Genomic DNA, 22,468 nt, shown 5'->3' with positions numbered 1-22,468 from the left:
AGCTTCATGCCATTCTACGATACAGAGCAATCACTTCAGATGGACCACGTACAACATGGCAATACTTTTTCAATAGACTTTCCCATTTCCCTCTAGGTAATGTTTACAAATCTCCACTGAATTCTTTTCTCTCTATTCACGGAACATCCTTCTCTACTCATAAGCCTTTGTACTTCTGTACTCATTGTTCCTTTCTCCTGTCCACTATATGAAAGATTCTGTACAGATTATACCTTAAAGCTCTAATGATAATCTAGGTTATGTCTCTTCTTCACATATGATATGCTCTCTCTAATCTCTCTCTTTACAATTTGCTTTTCCTAGAATTTTGGGTACTTTCAAATTTCCATCATCAAACTTCTGCTACATTGTATTGGTTATTTTGGCAAGCTTACCCACTCATAAATGTGAAATATTACCTACATGTTCATAATTCCTATCTGCATCTCCAAACTGACCTCCCTTATGTCTTGCAGGTTTATGTAACAAATCGCTTGCTGAATTTCTTCACTTGGGTATCTCACAAGTAGCATGTTCAAAAATTAGCTCATCATAGTTGCCCTTAAAATTAATCTCTTTATTTCTTCTCAATCAGGTGACTTCAACCTGGTAACTCAAGTTTAAAATAATGCTGGTGACCTATGCTCTTCCTTATCTCTAAGACTGCATTAAATCTCTAAACAAGTTTTATTTTACCTGAGCATAGACCTAAAAAATGATTTTTTAATATTCTTTCTGCATCATAGATTTTTGTGAGGATTAACTGAGATAATTAATGCAAAGTACTTAAAATAAAGGGTAGTTGATGATATAGTGTTCAGAAATGTTGGTTGCTCTCATTATAATTTTTGGTATTATTATTTTTTAAAATGCACTGAATGGAGTTATTCAAAACTAAAGTGAACAAGCCTGAAATAAGCAGAGAGAACAGCAAAAGTAAAGCTAGGAAATAATAAAGGTGAAATGTGGTGTAGAAAAATGGATGGTTCAATGTTATTGTATTATAAAGTACTTATAAGAAAGAAGAAAAATGAGGCTGGAAAGACAAACTGAGGCCAAGTTTCAAAGTGTTCAGAAATCCATAGTAATAAGTGATCACAGAAAGATATAAAAATCCCAATGAACATGTCAAATGCCTGGAATGACATGATAAAGACCTCCAAAATGTGTTTTTCCACAAAAACAATGAAGACAGGAGCAAAAATGATTAAGATCAATATTTTCCAAACTCTGGAAATCAAACAAAGTTTTGGAAAATCTGAAGGATGTTTCTAAACAATTACTGAATTACTGTAAGAACAGTGTTTATTTTTAGAAATCTCATTTGCCCTATTTTCATCATCCTCTCCCCAGTTTTATAGTATCTTTGAAACTAGTAGCCCAGCATACACTAGAGATGGAAGAACAGGTTTGGAGCTCCCTAAAGAGCCTCATCTCCCTAGAATGAAACAGTTTGATTATTTGGCAAGTGAATGAACAATCCCCATTCACAGATTTTGTCTTTAATTGTCCTGGTTAAGATTTTGCTTTGTGGGGAAAACTGTATTGTCTAGTATTTTGTCAAGGTAGTGACACTAGCTGGAGAAAACAAGATGCTGGTCAAAGACTTGAAAGGGAAATTCTGGGATTATAATGGCTTCAAGGGACTTTGAAAAGCTGTAACATATTCTTGGAAATCTGGAGACCATGTCATGTACAGGGCTGAGAAGGATTTAATCTCTCGCATCTCTTTGACCTTGATTCTCCCTATAAGCAAGAAATGAAAGCTAACACAGAATTGTCAAATGTAGGTGTTTTGAGTCTTGTCTAAGACAATAAGCCTGTTAGCAATGGGTAGGAGACTAACTAGTAAAAGGTATTGAAAAATGCCTGTCTAATCTTAAACTGAATATTAAACTCACAAAAAAATGACTTCAGTGGTCTCAAGATACAAGTAATAGAAACTATGCAGAATTAGTACAGGAAAGTCACTAAACAAATACCAACAGACCCTGGAGGAAAGCAAAAGGATATGATTTTTAGCACTTCCATATTATTTTATTTAAGTATCCTTTTTTTTAAAAAATATGAAGCTTGCAAAGAAATAAGAAGTTATGGGGCACTGGGGCGGCTCAGTTGATTAAGTGTCTGACCCTTGATTTCAGCTCAAGTCATGATCTCCCAGTTCATGAGACAGCCCTGTGTTGGGATCTGCACTGACAGTACTAAGCTTGCTTGGGATTCTTTCTCTCTGTCCCTCCCATGCACTCTCTCTCTCAAAAATAAATAGATAAACAATAATTTAAAAAAAAAGAAGAAGATATGGTCAAGTCAAAGGGGAAAAAAAAATAAATCCCAGAAACTGTTCCAGAAGAAGCCCAGGTTTTAGACTAGTTAAATCAATACTTTAAAGTAGTTATTATAAATTATGTTTAAAGAACTAAGAAAACTATATCTAAAGAATTAATGGAAAGTAAGAGAATGATGGTTCACAAATATCAAATATCAGGAGAAGACAAAAAGTATTTAAAAAACACCATAATTCTGGAGTTGAAAATTATAATATCTGAAATGATTTGAACTACTAGAAGAAAGAACTGGCAACTGTGGATAAAGATCAATTGAGATGATCCAGTCTGAGGAACATAAAGAAAAAAAATGAAGAAGCATTATTGAGGAGGTAGAGAAATCAGAACCTTCAAAATTACTGAGTGGATTATAAAATGACACAGCCACATTGGAAAAGTTTGAGAGCTTCTCAAAATATTAAATATAGCTTTACTATGTGATCCAGCAATTCTACTCCTGAATTTAAAACCAGGAGAAATTAGAACGCACACACACAAGAACTTTTGCATGAATGTTCATAACAGCATTATTTATAATAGTCCAAAAGAAGATACAACCCAAATGTCTACCAACTCACCAACTGATGGATGGATTAATAAGGTGGTATCCATACAACAGAGTATTATCTGACAACAAATGGAGTAGGAAAATGCGCTACAACATGGATGAAGTCTGAAAACATGATGCAAAATTAAGGAAGCCATCACTAAAGAACACATATTGTACAATTCCATTTACATGAATTTTCCAGAATAGGCCAACATATAGAGAAAGTGTATTGGTGGTTGCCAGGAATTAGGGGGAAGAAGGAATGAGAAGTGACTGCAAATAGGGCGTTTCTTTTTGTTCTGGTCAATAAGCTCTGGAATTAGATATTATGATAGCTGCATATCTCTGTGAATATACTAAAGAACACTGAATTATCCACATTAAAGGAAGAATTTTATGCTTCATGAATGTATATCAATAAAATTGAACAGAAAAATTCTAATGAACACAAACTGCTTTGTTGTAAACTAAGCAATGGTTTTCAATTTATTATTTTGTTACTTTAAGGCAAAATTTAGTGTAAGAAAGAGATGAGTAATATTAGGTTGTAGTGTTTTTGTTTGCATGTAATGTGCTTTAAAGAGACTTTTTTTCATGCTTTGCTTAATTATATGCTTTCTTTTGTTGAGAAAACTGAAAGAAGGTAGATTTCAAAAAAAAAAAAAAAAAAAAAACTTGCCATGTCTCCCTTTCTACAGCGATAGGTGTTTTGTGTGTTTGTGTGTGTGTATGCTAAAAAGTATTAAAGGGCACAGCAATAAAATGGGTGAATAAACTGTATATATGTGAATAATAGAACATTACATACAAGTGAGAATAAAAATCTATAATCTTATGCAACAATATAGATGGATATTGCAAACATAATTATGAGTGTATACAAGAGAGTACATACAGCATGATTCAAATTTCAAAGAGTATACAAAGGCAGACATAAGTAATAATTTATGCTATTTGTAGTCAGTAGGATTATCATGGTAGAAAATAGAGTCTGGAAACCTGGATTTTGGTGGTCTTGATAATGAATATTCTGTTTCTTGTAACGTTTATTTATTTTTGAGACAGAGAGAGACACAGCATGAATGGGGGAGAGTCAGAGAGAGGGAGACACAGAATCTGAAACAGGCTCCAGGCTCTGAGCTGTCAGCACAGAGCCCGACGCGGGGCTCGAACTCACGGACCGCGAGATCATGACCTGAGCCGAGGTCAGCCGCTTAACCTACTGAGCCACCCAGGCGCCCCAAGAATACTCTGTTTCTTGATCTGGGTGTTGGTTTTATGATTATGTTTGTTTATGATAACTCACTGAGCTGTTTATTTATGGTATATAAACTTTTTGCATGTATATTGTACTTCAAAGAGAAGTTTAAGAGTAATTATACTTTGCCATGTAATTTACTTAATGTTTACACTATGGAGGGGCACTTGACTTTGGCTGAGGTCGTGATCTCAAGTTTTGTGGATTCGAGCCCCACATCAAGCTCTGCACTGGCAGTGCAGAGCCTGCTTGGGATTCTCTCTCTTTACCTCTCTGTCCCTCCCCTGCTCATGTGGTCTGTTTCTCTCACTCTCAAAAATACATAAATAAACTTTAAAAAATGTTTATACTATGGAATTTAGTATAAAATTAAAAGAATCTATCTAAGAATTGCAAACTGTTCAACATCACTTAAGCAAGGTTGGCAAGGATGCAAGTAATTGTATAACCTTAGTTAAATAACCTGTAATGGTTAAGTCAAAATATTAACAACAATAATGAACCTATCTCTTCATGTTCAGTATTATGACAGTGTCAGTAAATAATGTGGACTTGGGGGGGCAGGGTTGGGAGGGAAAATCTTCTGACCCTTAGCATACTTTTTTTTGTCTTCAGCAGTTACCTCAATACATTTATCTTCATGATAGGGTTATGAGTTATTGCATTAATTATTTTATAATATACTCAATTCAGAGGCAGGCATTTAAACATTTGGATGCTTTCTTTAGTGAATAGACATAGTCAATTTTTTCTGAATCTTGGATATCTGAGAATATTTGATTTCTCAAAAACACCAGGGCTCTGAACATTTGTAGAGTTATCAAAATCTTTCTATTTTCAGAAAAAACTAGAGCATGTTTGGCTAAATGATTCTGGAAAGGACATAATAAATATAAGTGGATGGCTCTGATACATTAGTAACAAATAGGAGGCTTTGATACATATATTGAATACAAAATATAAATTTTAAGACCAATTTGAATTTTATTTTCTCCTAGTCTCTAATCTCCCAAAATAGCTGCGACACATTATACCACTGTGATGCTTTGCAACAGAATCGACAGCTTTAATTCAATATGCATATAAATCAAAAGGGACACTCTAACATTGCTCAGATATTAACAAATTACTGGATAGCCACCAGAGTATTCTATTTCCAGAGTAAAAGCATATTGCTAAATATTACCCTTTCCATGTAGACTCAGGCATTTGCTAAAACCACTCTGTAAGTATAGTGCTAATTTTATAGCTCAGGTTTGCAAATATTATTTAATTTAGACTAATACTAATAAAAAGCATGTAAAAATTTCAGACAACATATGCAACCTGAGTGCCTTTCTAGTAAAAGGTTATCACCAGAGGGTCATTGTAAGATTCTCTCTTATATGCAAATTCATTCTTAGAACAAAGACACAGAAAGGAGGTTTGGGAAGAAGTTACCAGGTTAACTCACTTGCAGGTGCTTGAGTTCAGAGAAGTTTATGAAGTCCTGAATGAGTTTGAACTTGATAATTTTTTTTCCTAGATGGTAGCTAATTGCAATTTAGTAAATAATATATTTATTCCTATCTGTAATTCCTCTTCAGCATGTTAGGAACTACATGTCAGAAAACGTGTAATGCATTTGTGTTTTGTAATCCCTCTGAAGCACCCATACAGATTATTTTAACCATAGAAACCTATGATTGACTAGGGTGAGTGTTAGTTAGATCATTTCTTGTGTAGACTACTCACAAGCCTATTTCATGTGAGTTGAAATTAGGCAATCAGTACTTTCAGGTCAAGCCTCTTGTCTTCATTTTTCTCATGAAAAAAGCCTAGCACCACACCCACCTCAAAGCAGATATTTGAGTTACCATTGGCTAAATAATTCAAGAGTTTACTTGCTGCTATTACTGAAATGCTTATTTTATTGTTAATGTTTTGTTCAGCCTTAACATAAAAAAAAACACTATTTCCCATTTATAAGTTTAAAATGAGAGATCCCTCAAAGATTGTTCTTAGAGTAACAGTTTTGGTAACATTGAAAGCATTTAATTTATAAATTAATTCTAAGAATCTTTGATGCTGGAGTTTTCTTGATCTTAGCAGGAGTCAAGAATAGATTTTCACAAATCTGCTACCTGGCTGACTGACAGCAACTGAAAACACCATTAACTGAAAGACACATCCTGTTTTCAGAGAAATTAAAATGAAAACTTAAAAATGAAATGATGAAATAGGATGGATATAACTGTCTTTTCTCTCAGAAAAATAGCAAAAGTTATGTTGACTTTGTCCCCTCTTATTCACCATGTGACCTTCTTTATGCCCACATAGCTGAAGTTCTTGCCTGCCTCTAAGGATCCTCTCCTCACTTTGCCCCCAACACTCTTCAGTTTTCAGTTAGTCCTGTAATTATACCCAATCTCCCAAGCTCACTCTATGTTTGCAAACTTAACTGTTCTTTGGAGCTCTGCTCTAGTTTCTTTTCTTTTTTTTTTTTTTTTAATAGAAAAATCTCATGGCAAAGTTTCATGGCAGATGAGAGAGTAAAATTTTTAAGAAAAGCTTTGACAATCTATCCAGGCAGTTATACAACTCAGCTCCATGTAGAATAACTAGCACTAAATAGATATTTTCTCACCATTTTCTGAGGACCAACTGGTGCCTGGCACTGTGACAGATGCTCAGGACTTAGGAGCAAGATAGACATACGTCCTGAACCTATTGTCTTTTATATTCCAGCAAGACAAATTTCTGACTTTTAAAACTCTTCTTTAAAAAGGCACTATTTACTTATTTATTGCTTCTAAATGCAATAGTAATATTTGCACAAGGTAATAAATCAAATATGTAAGCATTAAGGATAATGATAAATCTCTTCTACTCTCCAGTGGAAACTAGCTTTAAATGCTTTGGTATATAATTCTGGATTTTTCTCTGTTTCTCTCACGCTCACACACACAATTTTTCAGAAAGAAAAAGTTATTTTTCTACCTCTATGTCTCATTATGTACTTTTTTATATATAGCATTTTCCTTCTTGTGTTTATTTAACAAATCTACATTATGGAATTTTCTCTGTCAGTACTTACTGATTTATATCACTGTTTTTAATGGTCTTATGATGGTTCATAGAATGGCAGCGACACTCACCTTAATATATTTCATTCTTGGTTTGTTTACAACTTTTCCTTATGCAGGGTATGTCGCGATGGCCATTGTTGATCATACATCTAATAAAAATGGCTACATATGCATACATGCATATGCATACATGCATACATATTTGGCTACGTGTGCAAAGGCTTCTCTGTAGGGTAGAATGCTACTAAAATTATTGGTTAAGTGGTATGTTTTTTTGACATTTTGTTACACTGTATCTATTAGCCTTTATAAATGCTATATAATTTATGCTTCTAACAAAGCGCATAAGAATATGATTCCTGATGCTTTTACTAATGCTAAATATTATTTTAATGGTATATTTTAGATCAATGAAAAGTGATATCTGTTTTCTCTAATATATGTATTATTACTATTGTTATTGCTGAAGTTGTATTACTCCTTTATATGTCTTTCTTCTGAGAAATGACTCTTCATTTTTATCAAGCATGTTTTTCTACTATTTTTTTTAATTTTGGATGTTTATGTATTATATGTATCAAGCAATTATTTCTATTTCCCAAGAAAAGAAAGACAATCCAAAGAATTATCATTTATTGCCTATTAGGAACCAAGAGCTATGCTAGAGTTTTTACAGATATTATTTGTGTTTCTTGCAACAACTCTATCAGGGTGAGATTATTAATTTTCATTTTACAAATAAAAACTAGGTATCAAAGAAGCTGACTGAAGTACCTACGATCAGAGATAAAAAGTGACATTCATGCTATATGTAGATAAGAGATATAGAAAGAGTAATCAATCATCCTGGTTTACTTGGCCTTTTGCAGTTTTAGTTCTGAAAAGAACTGCATCTGGAGAATCCTCATAATGTCCAGACAACACAGGACATTGGTCATCTAGTGAGGACATGTTCACTGAGTTGAAATAAAGCAAATGACAGTGACAAATCTTGAGACAAGAATAATTTGAAGATTAGAATTCTAAATCATTCTCAGTTACTCTTTTTTTCTGGAACCATCAGAAGAGTAAGACAGGGTTCTGTACTATTCTGCTATAAAGTCGGAGTCAGTTAAGGCAGGTTTATAATTATAGACCACCAAATCATTTCCATTGGAGAAGGCACATTGTGTCTAGAAGTAGCAATGTTCTGACTATGTAACAGTAGATCTTAAGACCTTGTGAGGTAAGTAAATCTGTAAACTAGGTTTTGTGCAATGAATTGTTAAAGGGCAAAATAATTTTGACATGAAGCATTTTGATGATTTTACAAATGAGACTATCTCCACAAGGTTGTCACAGATTGAGTTTTACCCAATATTTTTTTTTCTTTAAGATTAGATCCATAAAATACATTTTTCACTCTGTTAATTTGGAGACAGAGGGACAGAAAATATTAAACAGCTAAAAAACAAGTGTTTTCTGACCTCTTGAAAATAACACCATATCATAAATACAATCCATGATACAATACCTCAATTTTTTGTTAGCAACCTGAGAAATATGAGAATACTTCTCATTATCAGGTCTCTTTGGGCTTCAGAAAAAAATTCATTTTAGATCTTTTCTGTTGTTGACAAAAGGTCATTTTCATCCTACAGTTTCAACATCAGGACTGATTTTGAAGAAATAAATAAGCAAGGTAATAAGATCAATATTAAAAACACTATTGTGTACACAGTTGTCTTAAAGTGACAGTTCCTATAATTACCATTATTTTCATTTTTGTGTTTTTAATTATTTTGCTAAACCCATTTTGTTTGTATTGTTTTGATTTAGATTTATCTGGATAAAAGAGCTGATTTAATTATTGTTCTTAGCAAGTAATCTCTGTCATACTAGTTAGTCTTAGTTTAAGTTTCTCAACAAAGTGTTAAAGTTTTACTCACATGCAACCCTGCTATTCCTTCTGCCCACCCCTATCCCCAGGAAAGGGCTAGATGTGTAATGAATATATTAAATCTGTTTGTTCAGTACTTGACCAGAACTAACTATAGGTTTATGGGACATCTGGGTGGCTTGGTTGGTTAAGCATGACACTCTTGATTTCCGCTCAGGTCATGACCTCAGAGTTGGTGGGATTGAGCAGAGCCTCACTCAGCACTGACAGCACTGAGCCTGCTTGGGATTCTCTCTTTCTCTCTTTCTCTCTTTCTCTCTTTCTCTGTCTCTCTCTCTCTCTGCTCCTCCCCCACTCATGCTGTCTCTCTCTTTCTTTCTGAAAATAAACTTAGAAAAAATAGAACTAACTATAGTTTTCTTGGTCTGTAACTTTGGCAACATTTAACATCTTTTTAAGTAACTCCTATTCTTAATGCACTATTATAACAAATCAAAAGATTGAAAGTTCTATATGAGTAAATAAAAAGAAAAACATATTGTCTAGGAAACCTTCTTGAAGAAAGAAAAATAAAAGTGAATATAACTACATATATTGGAGATAGTGTACGTAATTTAGGAAAATTTTCTTCCTAAATAAATTAAAAAATTGCTCATCCCTTCCTCCGTTTTCATTGTTTTACTCTTGCTATTAAAGTTTTCTGTTTTTGTAAATTCCTAAAAATTTAATATTCTATACATTGATAGAGTTACAAGAAAAGATATCTGGAGTTGTCAGAATGTTGTCCACAGGTCTAAACATTTTCATAATAATATACTAAAACTCATTTTACTTTTCACTGTGTAACATTTGCAGTGACAGTGACAACTGGTGCCTTAGCACAGTGGCAGCTCATTACATGGGTGTTCATTGTAATCGTCACTGTCACATACTCACAGTTAATGAAATAGCTTTTTAACTTAAGAATGGTCTTGAAGAAAAAGAAAAAACATTAAATATGAATTCCTGAGCATGTCACTGTGTCAAATAATCTCTGTGACAAACTTAAAACAAGAAAATATTTTCTGTTGCCTGCTGAAGTACAATGATTATCTTCTAGCAAAGCACTTGTGTAAATGTTTGAGTTATGAGCTGAACTGGATTTTTTCATGAAACAATATGTTTAATGGAAACAAAGACTTGATGCATAAACAATGGGTTTCACAGTTTGGTAGCTGGCAGACATTTTCTTGAGAATGAACAAAGGAAGCATATCCCCACAAAGAACATGGCCAACAGTATTATTACCAATTAAAAATTTGAGTTTTTAAGCAAAGATTCAAATGTCATAAAACTTGTATCTGCCATGATAGGCTTTATATCTTTTCAATATTTAAAAAGTTTCCTGAGGAGACTGGTTGACATATTAACAGATATGATTATTTATTTAATATTGTATTATAAAATATGTTCATATTTAGAAGACATGGATAATTCAGGGAGCCAATATTTTCCGAATGGTAAATGCATCATATGATTAAAAAAAGTTATGTATGGGTTAAAAATTGATACCAAGGACAAAATGCATTAATGGAATCTATTGAAACTAAGTACTAAAACCCTGCTGATATGGTTTTAGATTCGACATTACAAGTAACTTTTAAGAAATTGCCAATAGTCAAGTTTGGGTGTAATATAAAAGTCTCCTTTACAATTATCTGAAAGGAAATTAAAATACCCTTGCATTTATTTTATGAGTATAATTCTGTAGGAGGCCAGATTTTGTTCATATACTTCAACTAAAACAGCATAGGGCAACAGATTGAATTCGGAGTAAATATGAGAATCTGGCTGTAATTTAGTGTTCTGAGACCAATTCCAATGTGTATGCATGTATGTGTGGGGGGGGGGGGGGCGGTGGTGTCCCACACATACAACCAAGCAATTCTTGAACACCAGCAGGGTGGCTGAGGATTCAACTCAATTCTGACACCATCTACCCAAAGATAGTTTTAGATCTCAAAGGTGAAGGGGTCAGTCCTACAAGATGCCCCCACCCACCCAAACACACTTCAGACATCAGCCACAAGCCCATGTCATTACCTGTGCTTCTGACCCACTGTCTATATATAGACTGTTGGTTCTCACAACCTCTTCCTTGGACTTCAGACACAAATCCAGGTTGTTACCTGCACTTCTGACCAACTGGCTATAAATCAGATGTTCCCAGAACCTTCTCCTCAGGTTCAATTAATTTGCTAGAGCCACTAGGAAAAACATTTTATTTACTAGATCACTGTTTTATTATGAAAGGATATAACTCAGGGACAGCCATATGAGAGAGTGCATAGGACAAGGTATATGAGGAAAGGGTGCAAAGCCTCTGTGCTCTCTCTAGGTGCACCACTTTCCCAGGGAAACCATTTAAAAGCATAAAAAGTTGAATAAAAATTAAAATGGTGGGGCACCTGGATGACTCAGTCAGCTTAGTGTTTGGCTCTTAATTTTGGTTGAGGTCATGATTTCATGATTCGTGGGTTCAAGCCCTGCATTGGGATCTGTGCTGACAGCTCAGAGCCTGCTTGGGATTCTGTCTCCCTCTCTCTCTGGCCCTTCCCTGTGTTCTCATTCTCTCTCAAATATAAAATAAAATAATAAAATAAAATAAAAATAAAATAAAATAAAAATGGCTACATTAATACTTCCGAGAGGCTCAATTTTAAACTAAGGAAACTTTTTGCTCTCTTCTACAAACATTCTCTCCTCCCTTCTTAACATTTTGGGAAAATAAGTAAAGTTATGCACCATAAAATGGCCAACTGGACTAACATAAGCTCTAGTTCGTAGCTTAGAGACTCCTCTTCCGGCTTCTTCTTCTTGCCCTGCTTTCCAGTGTAAAATAAAACTCTGATCCACCAAGATCTCAGAGTGCCGATTGGTTTTTCTGCCAGTAATCAAGTGTGGTTCTGTAACAAACCTTTTGTTTTAGGAACCTAGTACTACTCTGAAAATAACTAGGAGGCTGCGGGCACAAACATAACTCCTGTTGAAACTGGCTAGATCCTGCATTTTCCCTATAGACCCTTCCAGTCCCTGCCTCTGGGTGGGCTTGCAGTTTTGAAGGACTTACTACAGCCTCCTTTGCCTGGCAAAGCAATACATTTATCCTTCCTCTTTATCCCAAACTCTGCCTTTGCCTTATGTTTTGACTCGAAAGCACGAAGGTGAGTTTCAATAACACCAGCACCTCCTCGTGTTTACCAACCTGAAAGCTCTCCAAACCTTAGCCTGTTGGGTTTTTATGGAGGCTTCATTATATAGGCATGATTGATTTACACACTGACCATTGGTGACTGAACTCAATTTCCAGCTGCCTCTCCAGAGGCAGGGGGTGGGACTGAAAGTTCCAACCCTCTCAACACCTGGCTGCTTCCACTAGAAACCAGCCCCTATTTTGGGTGTTGTCCAAAGTCATTAACGCAACAAAAGATGACATAACAAAAGACACCTTTATCACTCAGACACTTTAGCAAATTCCAAGGATTTGGGGAGCTTTCTACCAGGAAAAGGGAGAAAGACCAAATACATATTTCTTATTATAAATCACAATATCACAAGCTGTATTCTGTTTAACCAGATTCAAAGAGATTTGCAAAAATAATAAATACTTTTCTCACATATTTTTTGGGATAATTATTTTTCACAAAAATATGTTTATTTGTGTGATGTTAACTGAACTAATATTTTAAATGTTTTCTCATTTTATTTTATAATTGGTATATAGAACTCACATAAACAAAAGTGATTCAGAGTTCTTATATTTTTTAAAAGTCTGAAAAGTTCTTGAGAAGCTTTGAGGGTGTGAGAAGTTTGAAAACATCTGCACTAGATATTTGGAGAAAGAATATGGTGGGCGTCTCAATGGCAAATAAATATTTGAAAAGGTTTTCAAGCTTCTTAGCAGTAGCTATTAGGAGAATCTATATTAAATCTAAATCTGAATCTAAATGTAATCTAAATCAAAGTCTATATCTGACTTGAAATATAAGCTAAATCTAAAGCCAATTTAATTTAAACCACAGGTAAATTAAAACCTAACTAATTTATATCAAAGTAGTAAGATAAGGGGATTTGTTAGACAAACAGAGAAATTACAAAAGTGAATGATTAGAATATTCACCTACTGTCTGTCCAAAATTATTCTACGTCTCTGAACGTGGAAGAGACCAAGCCTGGATGTTATAATAACAAAGAGGAATTTTAATAATGCGGGAAAGAAATGATGACAGTATGAGCTAGAATAATAGTAATGGAGAGGGAGAGAAGTAGACAGCTTTAAGAAGTATCCACATAAAATGACTCAACCGTGCTTCATGATTTATTCTAAGTATTTATAGAGTGAGAAAGAGTTGTCTATGATGTCTTCCAAATTGCTTGCTTGGTACACCAGAAGCAAATGGTATCATTTATTGGGATAAAATTATGGGAGGTGGGACAGCCTTGAGTGGTAAGATAATCTCAGTTTAGAAATGTTGAATTTGAAGTAGAAATACTCATCCATTTCTACATAAATATTTAAATAAGTGCTTGGAGCCCAGGAAACAAGTCTCAAAGGAAGCAATAGATGTTGGGAATCATCAGACACTGATGATGACTAAAACCACAAGAACAAATAAAAATAGATATTTTATAAATTTTTAAAAATGTTTTATTTATTTTTTGAGAGAGAGCTTAAGTGGGAAGAGGCAGAGAGACAGAGAGGGTGGGGGTGGGGGGGTTGGGCAGGGGATCTAAAGAGGTTTCTGTGCTGACAGGCAGACAGCAGTGAGCTACTGCAAGATCATGACCTGAGCTGGAGTAGGATGCTCAACTGACTGAGCCACCCAGGTGCCCCAAAAGTATAGATTTTAGAACAAGAAGGAAGAAGATGTAAACCGGAAGCCTGTGAGGTGAGCAGAGGGAAGAGAGCACTTCAGGAGACTGAGAACGAGCTGCAAAAGAGCTAAGATGAAAACAAGGAAGGTATAATTTCAAAGAAACAGACAAAGACAAGGATGGTAATCTATTTCACATGCTTCTGAAAAATGAAGGTGTAGACTGAGAAATATCACCCACTGTGGGATCCAAATATCATTAGTGACTTTGACAAAGAGAGTATCAGAAGAATGGCTGGGGTGCAAGTGATTGGGAATACAGTGAGAAGGAGTAGGAAATGAATAAGAGAAAGCAGGTGTACTAAGCAGAACATAAATACCATAGTAACAATTGCAACTTATCAAGACTTATGCTATTGTGGGGGAAAATGTACTTTTTCAATGCTTCTCAAGCTAAGATCTTTCATATATAGATCTGTGATATGTCTCCTAAAAGAGATTCAAACTCCCTTGAAATATAAATAGCCTAACATTTACAAGGGAGGGGGTTTCTTATTCACATATGATAAAGTTGATAAATGGCTTAAATGCTTGAATATGTCAAATTCAATTGCTCTCATATCTACAACACCATATATATGAAAAACAAAATACAAAGAGATTGTTCTAGTATTTTATTTTCTGATTGCTTTTACTTGAAGTTAGAAGAGTGAAAAGCATCCAAATTCATATCACATCTTTCATTATTCAGTTTTCTATACTGTTATAAATTAAATCTCAACTGTCCTTCCCATACCCTATGCTACATATAGGAAATATTATTAACCCTGTTCTAGACAGAACTGATATGTTTTTTCCAATTAAATCTCTATTATATATACATGGATTAATACTTACTATGTTGAATTTTTCTAAAATTAGACAGTTAAGTGAAAAAATTACACTTTCTATGAAATATCTAACATTTATTGAATGCTTACTAGATTCAGGCATGCGTTAAGCATTGTTTATGAATGATATCATTTAATGCCCAAACTAACCCTTTGTGGCAGGCTTTATTATTATATGACAAAACTGAGATTAAGAAATTTTAGGGAATTTGTTCATATCACATAATCACTAATTAAAAGATCTGGGTTAGGAATACAAATTTGTCTGAACTCATTTATTCATTCAATAAATGTTGATTGTATACCTATTATATGCTAAGCACCAGTGTTGTTTCCTGGCACATATTAATGAATGCAACAAAGATTTATCTCTGTCATTATGCAGCTTACTTTCTATTGGGGAAAATGAGACAACCAACAATGAACATTAAATAAGTAGATAAGGCAGTAGAACAGGTGTTGGCAAACTTTTTCTAAAGGCCAGACAGTAAATACTTCAGGTTTTGTTGGCAATAAGGTCTTTGTTGTAACTACTAAACCTTGCCATTGTAATGTGAAAGTAGCTACAGATAATATGTAAACAGATGAGCATGGCTGTATTCCAACAAAACTGAATTTGCAAAACAGGTGGTAATCTGGGCTTTGCCCATGGGCTGTAGTTTGCCAACCTTTGTGTTAGAAGATAATACATGTTTGTTCTGTGTGGTGTTTTTGTTTGTTTGTTTTAGATTTTATATCTATTAATCTATTAATCACACCCATTAATTATAGGGCCAAACTAACAACCCAAATTGTTGACAAATCTCCTGCAATCTAGGTTTCACAGGCACATGACATCAAATCCTAAACCTTCTAACCAATCCTGAGTGCATACTCCAAATTACCTTCTTTATCCAACTCACACACCTAGTCAATACTTCCCCTGCCATAAACATCCAGGTCCAGGTGCCAGACGATTAGACACCATCTTTATAGCTAGAACCTGCTGACATTATTCAAACTAGCCAACTCTAAGCTGCTTCCCTGCCCCACCATGACTTTCCTGCAGAAAATGCAATGAAGGCCCTGAGCCATGCTTTCCTTTCATTCTTCTTTCTTCCTCCTAACTGAACCTGGTGCTTCCCCTGTAGCCCTGCATAGTATAACACGTCCCCTCCTCTCAGGAACTGTGAGTAATAAAAATCTTCTTTCAATGATATTGACTTCTCTGTCTCATCACTCAGTCATCATTATAAATCAAAATCCAGGGGCACCTAGGTGGCTCAGTCAGTTGAGAGTCTGACTTTAGCTCAGGTCATGATCTCGTGGTTTGTGAATTAGAGCCCCGCATCGGGCTCTGTGCTGACAGCTCAGAGCCTGGAGCTTGCTTTGGCTTCTGTGTCTCTTTCTCTCTCTGCCCTTTCCCCGCTCATGCTCTATTTCTCTCTGTGTCTCAAAAATGAATATACATTAAAAAAAAATTTAAATCAAAATCCAGGCACAAATCAATGCCATGGAGAAAAGAGAAAGTATAGCAAACATGTTTGTTTAAATCTTCTAAGAAGCAGATGTCAAGTCAGGAATAGACATGCAATAAATTTATTGGGAAAACTCTCATGAAGGAGAAAGAGATGGAATCCAGAGAAGGCAAGAAGAGCTTTCAAACCATAATGCAGGTATGACTCTTGTAAAGGAGAGAAGAAAGGAGGGGGGATTGAGGAGGAAGACTCTTGAATATAACACAGTTCTAGGAAAGGTTTGGCAAGTCTGATGGGGAGTCCTTAAGGCAAAATCTGCCATTAAAGGAGCCCCATGCCTTGCTAGAATGAGCCTTCATTAAACCTCCAATGATGTTCATTTACTATCTAGGAGCCAATGAGAATCTTGGAGAGAACAGAAGGACGGGGGTATCATCTGAGATTTATCGAGAAGGGTAGTGACTGAAACATTAGTCAATCGGTGCTGGTCTGCAGTAGATCTCAGCAGGGAATTTTCATGGCCACCACTACATGGGGGCACTAAGGTGATCGAGTGGCATAAAGATAAGTAGGTTGATCACAGTATTAAAAAGCGTGGCCAGAACAGAATTCATTGAAAAAGCTAATGTCTGAGCAAAGATTTAAATGAGATATGGGGTTTGTGAAGTAGCTACGACAGGGAAGAGCATTCTAATACAAAGAAATCCTTAGATTAATATCTCAGAGGACAAAATGTGCCCAGCATGATCCATAAGCAACAAAGATGCCAAGGTGGCTGGAGCAAAGTTAGTAAGAGAGAGAGGGCTGGAAGATATGATGGCAGATCATAAAAGGCCTTATGTACCATAGGAAGGATTTCAGGTTTATACTCCAAAAGAAGCATCCAGTAGGTTAGAACAAATGAACAAAATGATTTGGTTTACATTTTAAATGATTTTTTATGTCTACCATATTAAAAAGGATTTAAAATTAAAATACTGTATTAAAATACATAGAGGTCAATGGTAGAAGCAGGTAGAACCAATTTGGAGGTTCTTATAAGAATTGAGCCAGGAAAGGACGGTAGGGCAGACAGGGCCAGAGTTGTAGAGGTGAATGGTAAAAAGTGATCAGATTCTGGAGATATTTTGAAGTTAGAACTGATGAGGTGTCCTGATCCCAGTACCCATGTTCTTATTTACTACATACTACTGAACTGGTATCTTTCTGTCTATCTGCTTCTTCTACTAGTTCTTGCATTGAAACAAAAGTGTTTGCATTCATTAATTCACACATTCAGCTAGACATGTTAATTAAATACTTGTTACAATCCAAATATATCCTTACTTTCTGAGAGAGTAGAACTTGGTCATTGGTTTTAAATGATATCCTAACATACCCATTACAGATTATACATAGATGATTTAGATAGATATAGATACAAGTATATATAGATACAGATATAGATGATATAGATATAGATAGGTATATACATGAGATATAGATATAATTATAGGTGTATATATAGGTAAGAATAAAGGTAAAAGTAGAGGGAGAGAGAGATAGAGCTAGAGATAATACTAATACAAAACCAGTTGTGAAGGGTGGCGTGATAGACATTTCACCCTAGTATGGTAAAAGCAAAAATGCAGGCACCATACTTGTCATTTCCACCCGGGTGAATAGACACAGAATACACTTTATATAGAAAAAGACATGACCTGAATTTTTCAAACAGAAAACTGGGAGGTAACAGAAGGGGAGAAAGAGGAGTATGGGCTGATCTGAGAACATTGCAAGCCATGGATCAACATGATCCAAGGCACTGAGGCAAGAAACAGCCTGGGAGGAAGAAAAAGATAAATCCAGTTTAGGCAGGAGCCAGATTACAGAGAAGCTTGTAGGTTACACTAAGGAATTTAGGTTTATCCCCTAGTTATTTACAGAACCAGTGAAGTTTCAAGTAGAGAATTAAAAAAAATAATAATAACAATAACAATTATATTTGTAAAAAATCTCTTTGGGGGTGCCTGGGTGGCTCAGTCGGTTAAGCATCTGACTTCAGCTCAGGTCATGATCTTGCAGTTCGTGAGTTTAAGCCCCGTGTCGGGCTCTGTGCTGACAGCTCCAAGCCTGGTGGCTGCTTTGGATTCTGTGTCTCCCTCTCTCTCTGTCCCTCCCCCGCTCATGCTCTGTCTCTCTCTTTCTCAAAAATAAATAAAGATTAAAAAAAGTTTTAAAAAATCTCTTTGGCAGCAAGCAGTATATAGATGGGATTGGATAAGAAGTCAAAGAAATGCGGAACAAAATATACATGTTTTTCTTTTTTTTCTTGAAAGATTACAGTCTAGAATGAGAACAGTGTATGTAATCAAATGCAAGAGAGCATGGGAAGTATGGTGGATATTCTAGGCAATCAATATTTCACATTCATGTGCGCACACACTCACGGTTTTTCTACTAAAGCATAGCATTTCCAAAAAAATAAGATAGAAAACCTTGTAACAATGCCCATAGTGATAACTTACTAGTTAATAAAAATACGTGTACATTTATTTAAGAATGAGAACATAAACCACCAAACAATGTGGTGAAAAAGCAAATGGATTTATGATTTAGGTCATAACAACGTAATGGAAGCATTTGTAAGATGACCAACATGGTGTTTCTCAGAAACATAAATACTTTAATGTCAAACAGATTGATTATATAGTGATTACCCATTTACAGCATAAGAAAATAAAGAAACAGAACCTACATGTATTTAAAGGCAAAAATTGTAGAACTGCTGGCTTTCATAGGTTTCTATTTATCTTAATGAATCAATTTTTGTGCCATAAATGGATTTGTTACAGAGCCATAATGTTGAACAAGCCACAGAATCTTGGCTTGAGCTGTGGTTAAATTTGATATTATGTATCTGTGTCCACATGGAAAATTAAGATGACCTAAACGATGAATGAATTTCAGATGATGTATTTTCTAGGTAAAGTCATATTCCGATAATATTTTTTCTATTTTATTCTTACTAAAGCACAATGTTATAATTTCAGGAAGAAAAATTAGAGATATTATCCAGCACGTGTCAATTCAAGTGTTCAGATTATTTTTAAAGTCACACTTTTGTTACAGGGATTGAGAATATACTTTATTTTATTCTCTGCCAGATTTGCCAATCTCTTTGATCTTTCTCCTTTTCCTCCCCTTCTGTACGCTTTCCTGAGTGTTGCTTGAATATCATTCATTCATGCTTGCAATAAAATGTTATTTAGTTCTTACCCTAAGCATAATTATTACTGGTGCTAAACATATGATGATAAATAAAATATAATATATAAATAATTAAATATGAAATTCACAGTCTCTTTTTCTTGTGACAGATGAGAAGAAAACTAATTATTTGAAAGAAGTCTTAAGAATAATTGTTAGAGGCTTCTTATCATTTTCCTGTATCTGTCTTTTGGTGCTCCCCTGTCTCTGTCTTTATTCTTACTTTATTCTTCCTGGGGAATGCCATTTGGGAAAGGGTTCAACACCTAAATGCATGATGCTTTCTGCTGAAATCTGTATCCAAGCCACCAGAGTTCTGTAAGTAACTGCCTACTGAACCTGGCTATCCCTTAGATAATTGAAACCTAGCTTGTTAAAAATGAACCTAAATGTATACTCAGCTCCACTTCTACTTCCCCTCATCTCAGCACCAACAACCAAATCTGATTCTTCTTTAATTCTTATGATAAATGCCATCATAATCCATTAAATGGTACAAGTTCGGAATCTGAGAGTCATTTCATACTCTTGCAACCCTATATGCTTTTCCCCTTCCAAATGCAATCACTTAAGTCCTTGCATTTCAAACACCTCAATATTTCTATTATTTTTCATTCCTACTTGTTTTAGCCTTGTTCAGATCCTATTATCTCCTCTCGTTATATTTTTGTAAAAATCTCCCGTAAGTGGTCGATAATGATCATTTTTAATACCTCACCAACTTTACCTCTATTTAAAACTTCCAGTAGCTTTACATTGCTTAAGGGATAGAAGCCTTAATCTCCTCACAGACTCAATGACATGGTCATGATTTGTGGGCTCTCTCTCTGTCCATTCTCATCTTCTGCCACTCCCCGGTGTAGATTTTATGCATGAGCAATATTGAAATCTTTGTGCATTCTTATATGTGTTGAATTTGTATGCACTACTCTTTCTTTCAGGAAGGACCTTGTCCCTCTTCTGACTGCTGTTTCAACTTCTTCAAGAATCACCAGACGTGTCACTTTGGCCTTTATACTTTCTTTAATTTCCTCCAGTGGACTTAGTAGCACATAACTGTGATCATATTATGCTGTAATATATACTATAAGTGTCTTGATAGTAAGTGCTTTCTCTCTTCCCTATAAATCCTCAAATTCCAACTAAAAATAAAAAAGTGGTACTTATTACTAAACATAAAACTAATCATTGAAAGACTAAATAAAATCTTCAATGTGGTTTGGTTCCTTTATGTATAGACACAATGTCTAGGGTCCTTGACTTTGTATACTTCACATCAGGACTCAGCAGAGTAACACAAACTACATCTAGTTGATACTAGGCTCTTAGTAAGTATTTGTTGGAAAGCAGTGAGCCAGAGTTCCAGCTCTTCCATCGACCAAGTGTGCAAGTTTTTATTCGTCATTCATTTTACACAAGTTCCAGTTTTCTCATTTATAATTGGAGATGCTTATATTTGCCACGCTGACCTCAAATGACTGCTATGATTCAAATGAAATAAATAACATAAAAATATTTGGAAAAGAATACAACTCTCTATATGTTCTATTTAAAACACTCTGCCATTGATATATTTGTCTTTAAAGAGAACTATATCTGAAACTGTCTGGAGTTACTGGTTTCCAGCCTTATGTAGTGTCTCCAGACAGATAAGATTCCATTCATGCTACAAATCGATGCCTTACAATAGCTACTTACAATATGAAAAATCCCTCATGCTAGAATTTAAAATCACATGAATAAAGATCTCATCTTGTGACAGTGGAAAGGGCAACCCCCAAATAAAATAGAGCCCTTGTTTGGACTAAAAATGTAAAGAAATACATCTTAATGAGGAACAATTAATTGAAAGCATAATTGCTTAAATATTCTTGATTCTCCTTTTTATTTAAGGAATGTTCTTTCTTAAAAAAATTTTTTTAATGTTTATTTTTTGAGAGAGAGAGAGAGAGAGAGAGAGAGAGAGAGAGAAAGTGTGAGAGGAGGAGGAGCATAAAGAGAAGGAGACACAGAACCTGAAGCAAGCTCCAGGCCCTGACATGTCAGCAGAGAGTCTGAAGGGGGATTCAAATTCACCAACCGTGAGATCATGAATTAAGTTGAAGTTAGACACTCAACCAACTGAGTCACCCAGGTGCCCTGGCATGTTCTTTCTAAGAAGTCCCATTAGCCAATGAAAATGATTCTGAATTGTACTGAATCTTTCTTTCAAAATTAGTGCGCCTGTGCGCGCACACACACACACACGCCACAGTAGTTGCTAAAAATACTGGCTTTCATCATTTACTATGATACTTACTGGTATTTTAACTAGATATTTACTAGTATAAGTATCAACCAAATGCAGTATATTGAGTGCCAATTGCAGATTGGATTTAATTTACAAAGAAATATTTTCTTTCTTTATTTAAATCATCCTTCAGTTATGACCTAATTAAATCCTACATTCTTTACTGTTATTTCAGTGGAAATTAGTTTTAAAAATAAAGTTCCGAAAGATGATAGTCTGAAACCATGGCTGAAATCTGAATTAAACACCCCAAATCTTCTAACCTACATAAAGTCCCTGAATAGCGTTTTGTAAGTCATGACCTAGGAGTTCTTTTTAAATTCCAATATCTTCAAAATAATATTATCAGCATGTATCTGTCTAATTAGAAATGGCAGTTAATAAAAACACTTTATATTAGGTTGCCAACTACCAATTTATTCCAGTGTTATATTTCAATAATCTGAACCAAGCAAAGATTTTGCCTGCATAGAAGTGGGCTTGCCTATCATGATAAGCAGCTGAAAAATACACATAAGCTGTATGAACCCGGCAGAATCCATCTGGTGAACCATCTGTGTGAGGACTCACAAATATTATACCCCATCTGTTGTTTCATCTTTGCTAAGATTGCCAACCTTGTCTTCACTCTATTATCTGACTATTTT

Source organism: Panthera onca, chromosome B1, assembly GCF_046562875.1.
Source record: "Panthera onca isolate mPanOnc1 chromosome B1, mPanOnc1 haplotype 2, whole genome shotgun sequence".
NCBI classification, from domain to species: domain Eukaryota; kingdom Metazoa; phylum Chordata; class Mammalia; order Carnivora; family Felidae; genus Panthera; species Panthera onca.
This window is presented reverse-complemented; position numbering follows the sequence as displayed.